Here is a 12022-nt window from a genome sequence, read left to right as displayed (position 1 = left end):
CAGGTGTTGCCAAACCCACTGGGAGATGTTATCCCTCCACTCTGTCCTGGGTCTGCTGCAGGGTCTTCATCCAGTGGGACATGCTGAGAGCAGCTGGAAGTGAAAACGCTTAAGGACAGGAGATCATCCTTATGATGTGACCTAAGCACCACTACTGTTGCCACTCAATCCAGAGGTGCAGCTACTTAACTCTGAAATGTAGAGCTTTTGATCCTGTTTAGGAACATCATATATGATGTTTGTAATCACAGTTTAATTATTTTGGTCATTACCCACAACTAATGACCATAGGTAAGTACTAGGATGTAGACTGAGTGGTAAACTGAGAATTTTGTCTTTAAACTCTGCTCCTACTTCACCAACACAAACTAGTACAACGCCTACAGAACAACTGCCGTTGCTCCAATTTGCTTGTTGATCTCATATTCCCTGTTTCCATTTCTCACAAACAAAATCCTGAGATACTTGATCTCCTCCACTCTGAGCAATCCCTCTGTAGTTGGAAAACACCCTCTGGTCAACTTTCTTAAATGTTGGGACCACTACACCAGTCTGCCATTCCAAAGGTGCTTTACCCACCTTTCATGAACAATTGAATAGACTTGTTAACCACACTGTCCCAACAATGTACAGCACTTTCAACATTTCCAGTAGGATTTCAACTATTCTAGCAACCTTAGCAGCACAGAGTCCTCTGACCACCATAGTGACTTTCCCAACAGTGATGGCATTCTCCCCACTGGACTTGACCAGTGCTGTCTTATGGTAAGACAGCATGTCTACCAGGCTGAGGAGGACCTCAAAGTGTTTATTTCTTTGATAGACAGTTTACCTAATAGAGGCCCCACCTCTCCATCCCTGTTTATCACAATCTGGGCAAGGCCAGGACTTCCCCTCCTGAGATGTGGAACAGTTTGCCAGAATAGCCTTGAGGCCATCTGATAGTCTTTCTTCATGGCCTCTTCAAACTCCTCCCATGCTTGAGCTTTTGCTTCCATGACCACTTTTGCAGCATTCTCTTAGCCTGTTGGTACCTTTCAGCAGAGTCTAGAGATTCCCCAGAGAGCATTTCCCTAAAGACCATTCTTCAGTTTGGCAGCTTCCCTCACTGCTGGTGTCCACTGTTGGGTCCTAGACTACAACTTTTAGAAGCTGCTTCCATTACTCCGCTCTTGAAAACAGCCCATTTAGATTTCATGTCTCTGACCTCGCTGTGAACAAGGTATAGGTTTTCTGAGAGATAGGAGTTGAAGTTCTCTCAAATAGAATTCTGAAATGTTCCCAGGACACCCTAATTGCCTATCTAGACTTCCCTGGTTTATCTGGCCTACGCCCTTCACTTCACTTCCAACTTGCTACCAAGTGACTTTTGGTTGACAATTCTGATCCTGTCTTCCTCTAAGTGTCCAAAGCATATGGCTTCTGTTGCATAACACAACTACAGGTACATCGTCCATCATTGACCTTTTTCCCAAGGTTCTCTGGTATAAGTGTTGTTTGTGAGCCTCCTTGTGTTCAAACATTGTCTTTGTTGTGGTCTATCCATGACTAGCACAGAAATCCAAATACCAATTGGAATGATAAACCTTCTTTGTCTTGCAAAATCAGTAAACCTTTCCATTATAAAGATGATTTGTAGATTGAAATTTGGATCAAATAAGTCACTAGGTTTTTTTTGACTGCTTTGTCAAAGGCAGTTGTTGCATTATTCAAGAATATGCAAACTAAACAAGTAGTCCCTATTCAGAATGGCACATTGAGTGCAAAGGTAGTTCATTTGCAAGTACTTACATGTAAGTATTGAAGGTATTGTATTTTTCAGAATTGTAACTTTTACATTTCTATTGCCTTTAGTCAAGCGAAATATAAACTACTTCTTAAGTTAATGTGTTTATTTATCTTCCTTTTCCTGAAGGCCTTTAGCCATGCTTGGAGTTGCAGGAATTATAAACCTATTCCTGCAACATTAGTTGCGGGAACCAAACTTAAAATGGATGGCAGTTCATTAGAGGGTACACTTGTGCATATTCCACACTCGTTTATAGTTATCAGCCTAGCATTTATTAAGAAAATCACATTGTCATATTACATTTTTATTTTCAATTTGTTCAGTTAATTTTCTCAGGCTGCTGTATTTTTATGTAGCCCTCTTGCAAAAGACATGTCCAGGTTCCTTTGTGCTTCTACAGATATTCAGGTAAATTCAAGTGCTTCCTCTCTCATATTTATGCACACACATGAAACACAAACGTACATTCTCCACACGAATAAAGACTGGATGTATGGGTGCATGATTACCACAGAGTTTGTATGTGATGTTGCCTTTATTATAGTTGAGATGAATTTTGGTTAATAACACTACAGTGAAATACAAATTATTGCCAATTGCATATATATTTGTTCTGTATCTATAGAGAATAGAATGTCCAGTTAGCATCGAAACAGTTAAGAAATTAACATACAATGCAAGATTAGATACAAAATTACAATTGTTTAAAAACAGTTTTATTTATTACAATACAGACACAGCACATTTATTAAAAATGTTTCTCACTGTCTTTGTGATACAATAAATAACTGCTGTTCAAATAATTCTGAAATAAAATTTAACTATGACACAAATTGCTTTTTTAAAAAAATCACATATTACTTTTGGGAAAACCTGCCATCACCACCACCCATCCTTTAAATATCTAAAATGTGGGGAAAATGGGTTTCTCCTATATTTAAAAGTCACTTAACTGCTCAGGCTTTAGGAGGTTAAGAAAACAAAAGATGCATGTGTATCTGTATGTAAGATCAAAATGGATAATAAACTTTTAAATGACAGTAAGGCAAGGAAAACTCTGCCCAAAAATGATTTTTAATGTAACTTGCACTTTGTATTTTGTAGTGCTGACCAATAACGTTTTGATATCCTGTTTTAATAAAGAATAAAGAAACTTTGGCCACCATTGGCTAGTGTTACATCAATGCTATGCACTGGTAAATTATGTTGAAAATCTTAGCTTGGGCAGAGTGAATGTTACTTGTGTTGCATGTTCCACATGTAGATTATCCATTCATAACATCATTTATTCATTTTGGCAGTAAAACATAAAAAGTATCAGGTGATTTAGATTCAAAATTATTTGTCAATTTTATTTTCCTTAAGATTATAACAAACACAAGAGCAATGCATTGTTTCTTAAAATCTGTTGTTGGAGATCACAAGCCTTAAAAAGAATTTCAGCATGTTGCTAGAAATTAGTCATATAATGTAAGTACCTCTGATTTGCCAAAGAGCTTATACTAGTGAAATGTATATTTGATTGGTTACAGCACTCATGCTGTTTAGAGCAGATTGTAACTGAGTAAACTCAACTCAATCTCTGACAGAGCTGCAGTACTAAATGAAGTGCAGAAATCGCCACTTATCATAAGTGTATCACAGCAGATGCAATTTTAATAATGATTTAATGTACGATTACATTTTGCAGCTGTAAGTGATTGTGAGATTTGAGCACAGGACACAGTATATCAGGCAGCAGTGCTAACCACTGCATCACTATGCCGTCCTCTGTAAATTTTAAAAGAAGATGTTTATACAGGGTGTCTTTGCTGTTTAACTGTAATAGTGACCAAGAAACCAATTTTCTTATGTAGAGAAAATAACCAAGTCAGTGTCAAAGATTGGAGGTGTTGGTATTTCAATTAGAGAATTAATGAACAAGATAATCTGGATTCTCTTGGTCTCTTCCTGGATGGATTTAGAATCAAAGTTGTTGAACAACTATGTCGAGTTGATGTTGAAAAGCGCCAACTAAAGTGGGGGCTGTGGAATTGGGCATGGGTTAATGGTTTCTTTGGAACTTCATCCCGGTGGATGTGGAGCTAGGTGGATAGGTGATATATGTAGTAATTCTAAAACCACTATGAATATGTGGTGCTTAATAGGATGGGTGATACATAGTTTTAATCAGTATCAGTTTCAAAAAATAGTATCACTATTACCGTTAACAGAGGTTTTTTTTTTATTATTTATTAATAACTATCATTAATTGTTATTGGTTAACCTATATTTAAATTAACCAATATTGCAACAGACAGTTTCCAGAACAAATTTATTACATGACACATTTTAATAGGAAAAATAAGTAAAACCAAAACTTAAAAAAAAAAAAAAAAAAAAATTGGTAATGTGAAAAAAACAATGATTTTATGAAAGTACTTGAACTGATCTCATCACAACAGTAACATTCATAAAAAATAAATAAATAAATAAATAACATTCCCATATTTTGCACTTATGTTTTTTTATACCACCTTAGTGTTAGATCCATGCACCACTTGGGTTGTGAAAACAATGTTAAATGAGTTAGTCATGAGTGTCACTACGCCAGTTGTATAGACCTCTTGTATAAGCACAAGACCTGAGGATTACTTGGGCAGTAACAGTGTGAACAGAGTTTAGAGAGTTTACACTTTTTCTAAATACAAATGTGAAACTTAAGTAACATGTTGATGTTTTCTGGCTTAATTCTGTTTCTCCTCTGGCCGAGTATCTCTCCTGCATTTGAAAACATTCTTTCTGCAGGTTGCAATAGTTCTGAGGTATTTCCTTGCAGTTTTGGTAAGGACTTGAAATGCATTCACATTTTTTCACCAAAGCAAAGGGCCCTTAATTCTTGCAATAATTCTTTCTTCTTTGAACCTTTGCATTTCAACATATGCATCTGGAAAGCAATTACACAGGTATGAAATTCCTACCATAGTCCTCCTTTGGATGTAGAAACTACTGCACTATCTTTTTCAGCACTTTCATCAACTGACCTGTGTGCTATTGCTGAAGCCACTGAATGGTCTGTTGCTGTGGAAGAAATATTCTGTAATGATGAGTTATATGTTGCAGTAGTAGACAGAGGTTCAGGGATTGTTGCAAGGGCCTTCCCATGGCAGGAGCTAATTTTTTAGGGTGTGTATCTCATTAATAAGATGTGACTTTGATTACCACTGTCAGAAAACACTATTTTTGAACCATATATTCAGAAAAGAGCTTGCTGCAAGAGGAACATTTTGCTCAGTGTTCTGAAAAGGGTGCCTACATTGCACTGCAAAAGGGAAAGCTAGTGTGTTGTGGTCCAACAAATGTGTTTGCCTTTTGTAGTATAGAGATCAGAAGTATGACGCTTTGAAATAGATACATACTATTCTAGTGTCATTTCCTATGTTAATTCTTCAAATGGTCTCAGGGCATCAGTGGCTAGGCTGATCTGACACCATTCTTCCACACTTAATTAGTGTGTGTCTCTTCCGCAAGAGAGAAGACAAAGTGCTGTTGTAACTGTTCACTATTATGACAGTTTCTCTAGCATATGGAACACAGAGCTTCGTTGTGTTTCGACTGCCTGGTGTAGTTTGTGTTCTTGACAACAGCAATCACCTTTATACTTCTTTTAGCTTGTCAGTTGCTCTGATAGTATAGAGAAAGACCCCAACAATGGTTCTGCATTTATCAAAGATAGACTGAAGACTTATGTCTGCCTTGATGCAATCCTTGACAACAAGATTCAACATATGTGAAAAACCTAGAATGTGTTTTCAATTGATTTTCCAAATAGCAGACACCATACTGGTTCCTTTGTTTGTAATCACGGCATAGACCTTGTTAAATATCCCCCAGTCTTCAGTTATTCTATTGAGAAGTGGAACTGTATTGTCTATGGAGTGATTGTTGGGTACATGGACTGTTCCACGTGTTTAAACCTGTATTTGCCATTTCTGATCAATGTAATGACACAACACCATAAAGTAGGCCCCTATTGTTCTTGATGTCCACATATCGGAACTATACTACTGGCAGATTCTGGAGATGTTTTCAATTTTAGTTGGACTTTCTCATACAGGTTTAGAATTTCACCAGTCATCATAGAGTTTCTATTGGGGATTTTGCACCAAGCATCCACCACTTTCATAAACTGACAGAAACTAAGATTGTCCACAAATGAAACAGGCTGCAAACCAATAGAAGTAATCTCTGCTAGGCTTTTTGTAATCTCTCAAGCTTTTGTGAAATCATTTGAAATGGGTGCAATTAAATGCCTTTGAATATGGAGGGGAAGGTTATGAAATGTAATAGTCATTTAGTTCTTTGGGTGGCATTGTGGCACTGCTGCCTTGCTGTAAAGAAACTAGAGTTCTCATCCGGGGTCCTTCCATGTTCATGTTTTCTCTGCCCGCAGGGGTTTCCTCAGTGCGGCTCCGGTTTCGTCCCACACTACAAAGACATACCAGTTCGGTATATTCCTAGTCTTGCTGGGATAGGCTTCAGCTTCCCTGCAACCATGCTCAGGATAAAGTGGGTTTAGAAAATCAATGGTTTGATGGTTTAGTTTTCTTTTTATACTACAGTATTACACTTTCCAATATAGTACAGTCTTCATTTTTCCAAACCCTTTTATCTAGGGCTGGGTTGCAAGGAAGCTGGAGCCCATTCCAGGAAGTCTGCCCATCCCTAGTACTTTAATATGTAAAACTGCTATTTTGGCTTCTCCCAGAGTGAGGGTGGTTGTAAACACCATCTTAAACACCATTCCTACGAATGATGCATATTGGTGGTGGTGGCAGCATCATTCTGTAGGATGCCTTTTCACTTTGGAGCCTGGTGAGCCTGTAAAGAAAATACAAATGAATAGTGGTATGTACTGCGCAGAGAAATCTAAAAAAAAATGCTATGATCCAGGAGAGACAGATATTGTAAAAAGCCTTGTCCAAATAACTGTTGTTTCTATGCTTTTCAAGAGTCAAGATGTTAAATCAATAGTGTGTTTAGAGAATTGGAATTTCTGTTAATGCACTTTCCCCATCTAAGAAGGAGGATTTTTTTTGAAGGTTAGGAAATTTAAATGGTAAAAGTACATTCTACAAATGTATGTGGCTGATGAGGAATTCTTAATTGTCAGACTGAGTCTGCACAAACTATCTTTAGCATTTTATTTATACTAGTGCACAGTTTCTTAGAACATTTTTATATAGAGCATATAATGTAATGATACTGGAATCTGTTTAACTAAATAAAATATAAGAAGCATGTTTTTAAGAAGCTAAAATGCATTTCATATCCTCTTTATATTGCAGAAAATAACTCCTGTCAGAAATGTGCCTCCCACAAATATGTGAATATCCTAACAAACTTCAGTTGCTTCTGTTTTGTATCATCAATGCTTAGTTTTTTTTTATTTTGTTTTAGAGTACATAAGGCTTTTTCAGCTATCTGTGATATGTGTAGGATTCCTGTGACCTTGAACTGAGTTAAGCCAGTGAATGATGGAATTTCTGAGATCCTTTTATAGCAGGTACTTTCTTATTGCATTTAACAAAACTAATTTTTTAAAAAACTGTAGAGCATAGAGTTTTTGGGGAGAGTATGCAAGGTTTTTTTTTTTTTTGCCCCGTCCCCATTTATTAACATTGTGAATAATGTTAATTCATGTTGAGATTTGTCAGGCAGGCATTTTCTTTCTTCAGATTATTTTTTAATGAAAAGACAAATGTCTGGGCTGGCTTTTACTGTGTTCAAAGTTGTCCAAATTGAATGTTTTTTGGTTTTACACACATCATTGTTTCTGTGATTTTCATTGTAAAGTGCTATTTTCAGAAGGAAAATGTTCGATATCATCCTGCCATTACAGCAAGTAAAAAAAATTCCAAAAATAATCAAGCAAAGCAGCTTTGTTTTCTTTGTTTCAGCACTGCATTTTTCTCTAGAAATCAAAGGGTTTTGCATACTTGACATCAAGTAGTGCCAGAGAAAGCACCTGCACACGTAAAGTACATAAAGACAAATTGGTCATTAAAGTAAGTCAACTAATAATAATTTTACATTAATTTGTAACAATAAAGGATTTTCTTCCAATTTAACTAAACTACTTCATGCTTAAAGGATAATTTTATTAGGTATCATAATACAGCAGCCATTATTTTGATAAAGCAGACTGGCACTTTTTATTATACTACCTATACCATTTCTCTATCCTCTGTAATAAGCATTTCTTTGGCCATCATAGGAAATTGTGTCATTCACTAATGCTTTCTGCAGATGTTTTTTGTTGAGTTATTTGGTAACTTTTTAAATGTGTGGTGTATATATTCTTCACTAATAAATGAGGTTTAGACCATTGAAAAATCTACTGTGCTTATTGCCACATAATATACAGTTGGGTTTGTCGCCCTCAAAGTTTGAAATTAAAAAAAAACTTGTCATGCACCTTGCAATTAAGTCAACCATTTGTGTAGTGTGGATTCATGTTACAATAGCTATGACCAATAATGTTTAACATACTTTTTCAATTGTTTCTGCTCTAAACCATAAAATAGCCTAAAGAAAAATAAAATCTCTGAAATGAAAGGAGAAATCTAATCCATCCATTTGCTTTGTGCTTTTAAATGTTCTGAAATTTGTGAGGCAAACACAATTAGAATCTGAATGCATTTTATGTGGCTTTTTTAAAAAAATGCATTCTTTCTCCAGACAGTTAAGAGTATGACTAGCCTGCCATTTACCTACATTTGTGTTTGGCTTACCAAAGGCATTCTCCAGATAGGCTCATTCATGTACATAATACAAAGCAAATGCCATTTGGAAAAAGAAAGCCTTTTGTATGAATGTCTTTTTGACACTAAGACTTAGTTCTAACACTTGAAAGTGTGTAGTAAATGATACTAGACTGAATTTTAGAGTTTTATATGGCTGTGCCAGTGGGCATCTGCAGGTTGATGAAGGCTATAGGGCACAAAATGTCTATTCTTTCCTTTTCAGCATGGAGATAATCTTTAACCTTTTTTTCCCCCTAAGCCCTTAAATATACATGTTTTTTATTGTATTACTCAGGAGCTTTCTTAATTTGTGAAATAATTATTGGGTGAAGTGCATAACCTACATTTGACATAGCCGATAATGCTCTTGTCAGTGGACTCTGCACTTGCTATTGTCTCATCTGATTAGTTGGCTAACAGCTTCTTAGTCAACCTTTGCTTCACTCATGATACTGCTATGTTAATATTTCAAAACTAAAAGGTTTAACTTCATAATTTAGCTAATAACTGGTAGACCTCTTAATGTCAGTTTGCTTACTTTACATTGCTGTACAAACAGCTATCATTTTCCCATTGATACAAATTATAAATTGTGTATTTGTAAATGTTTTTTTGTAAGAGTTGTTGCAAAAGACATTTTCTCAAAGGTCCATAAATATACATCAACTGTTTCTACTTTTGAAAATGTCCCTGGATCTTGTTGCATATTTTGTTGTTGATTCTGGCACTAGTAGAGATTTAACACTAGAATCCATGAAGCCTATGAAAAAAGTCGTAATCCCAGGCCACCTTAAATTCCTTTGCACTTCTACATTAGCGTCTTTTGTTTTGCAAATGTATCTGCTCAAGTCGGACAAAAAGTTCTCCCAGCTCAAATCAATTTATCTGGGTGTGAGGTGCTGGGAGCGTAAATAATATATCATTATTTGGAACACATGCATTTCATGTTGTGTTTGCAACTATCTGGGTAAATGCAGGATGACAGGAAATGCAAGGCAAGAAATGTTGAACACATAGCTAAAAAAATTTTTCACGTTATAGCACTAACTAGCAAAATACCTGCGCCAGCAGCGGAGAAGTAGTGTGTTAAAGAAGTAATGAAAAAGAAAAGGAAACATTTTGAAAATAACAACATGATTGTCAATGTAATTGTTTTGTCACTGTTATGAGTGTTGCTGTTATATATATTCTGTTTTCTTCCTCGATGGATTCTGGCACGCCCAGCAACAGCTGCTCGCACCCCATATATGTGTGTTTTTCCTTACCTCCACTTGGTATTCGCTGAATTTCTTCTCTTTTCCCCTGTGCTTTTTCCATTGTCTTTTCACAGAACGCAGTGCTTAAGGACTATTTTTATTGATTTGCATATTCAAAAAGGTGCAATTCTGGCAGGGGTTGAAGAGTGGCAGCAGGCCTGTGCACATACATTACTTTTTACCATGGGTGGGCAGATTCAGTCCTGGAGGGCAGCAGTGGTTGCAGGTTTTTGTTCCAACTCCGTTGCTTAATTAAAAATCAATCCTTGTCAATTATTTAATTTCATGGCTTGCTAGTGCTTTAACTCTGCCATGTCAAGTCATTCTCATATCCTAGATTTTTTTTTTTTTTCCTTTCTAAGGATATCATCCAAATGATTTGAAGTTTAAAACAGACATGTCTTTTCTCTTAACTTCCATGTATTTAATTAAACCCAATAGTGCATGATAAATACACACAGGTGTAAATGGAAATAAGCTGAATGGAGAAATGCTGGTTTATTTTGTCATTTGCACAAGGAACTTTTAAAAACCAAGAATACAGCTGTTCAAGACTAAAATAAGCAATAACGGTTCAAAATCTTAACGAGCGAGACAACCAAAGTGAAGCAAAAGTGTTACTTGAGCAATAAATGCTTCTTATTAAGCAGTTGGGTTGGAACAAAACCCTGCAGCCACTGTGGCCCTCCAGAACTGAATCTGACCACCCCAGCTTTTCAAGCTGACCAGGATTTATGTAACTGAAGAACGTGGAAGTTGACGTTCATTTAGATTCGTACATCTGGATTTTTTGGTGCATACGCAGATTTCCGCTTTTGTCTGTACGCCATATTTTAGTGTGAATTGCTACGTACCCCTGGTGACCCTCAGTGGCTGCAGGTTTTCATTCTAACCATCTTAATTATTGAGCCATTTCTGTTGGTGATTAACTAACTTGTTTTTCCTTAGTTTTAATTGACGTGACTTGGACCCCTTTGTTGTTTCTTTTCCCTTAATGAGTAGCCAAACAATATTGAGACATAAAACAAGCCATCACATGACCAACTAACCTGATAATAAAGAAAGGTGAAGGCCTCTGTCATGTTGGCCTGCTCAGGTCATCAAAACATCTTGACGGTGATCTTAGGAAAAACAAAAAATCAACAGTCTGCTGTAGCAGAATGAGAGTAGCAACAAGTTGATATTCAATAATGGCTTTAATTAACAGCAAGAATTAGCTTCTCATTAAGAAAGTGGTTGGAATTAAATTGGCTGGAGTTTGACGTTCCAATTTAACTGGTCATCTGTTGGCTTGTTTCACATCTTATTTCTGTTTGGCCGCCATTTAATGAAGAAATGAATCAATTCAGAGGACTGAATCCATAAAAACAGGGATATTAAAATGAAAGGAAAACAAATTAATTAGCAGTGAAAACTGCTTGCTGATTAGGAAAGTGAATAAAAACCTGCTGCCCACGAGGACCAGAGTTGGACATCCCTAATGTAAATGTCAGTCTGATCATGGTCTATGGGTACTTTGATAGTCCCGTTATTTCAATTGACATTTTCCTAGTTATTGTACATTTTAAAATGACAGCATATGACATTTGAGAGAGTCATTAAGACATATTAATTATTCATGTACTTGCTGTGTGTGCTTAAAATGCAACTCTTTAGCTTCCACATAAAAGTGGCAATATTTTACTGAAGATGTTTTAAATTATTTTTATACTGCTATTTTTGTATTTTTATGCTTGCTGTATTTATAAAATTTCATGAAAGAGCAGAACTGTAGATCTGGGGTAGTTTACAGGAGTAAACTTGGCTTTGCTGACTATTGGCTTAGTACAGTATGCAAGAAAAACTTCAGATGCTGTGCAAAGTTGCCTTGTTGGCTGTGTGCCTGTTACAGGAATCTTTCATTCAGATTTTGCAAAAGCACTCTTATGGTCTTATTAAATTGATTGCAATGCAACTTAATGAGTGTTGTTTGTGGAAATGATGTACAGCCAAATAAGGCAAGCAAGAGTTTGATGTTAGATGTGCAAACAGGGTTATTCAGTTCATAACTGTGGACAGAGTATTTAAATGTTGTGATTAAAAAATACACAAGACTTGAGTGCTTTTTTTTTTTTAGTTTTTTTTTTTTTCTTTCACATACAACCAATGAAAGTCTATGTACAGTATGTTTTTAGTATAATTTATATCCACTC

The sequence above is a fragment of the Polypterus senegalus genome, unplaced genomic scaffold (genome assembly GCF_016835505.1).
Source record: "Polypterus senegalus isolate Bchr_013 unplaced genomic scaffold, ASM1683550v1 scaffold_5486, whole genome shotgun sequence".
Taxonomy (NCBI): Eukaryota; Metazoa; Chordata; class Cladistia; order Polypteriformes; family Polypteridae; genus Polypterus; species Polypterus senegalus.
The sequence above is the reverse complement of the archived record's forward strand: the minus strand, read 5'-3'. Positions refer to the sequence as shown.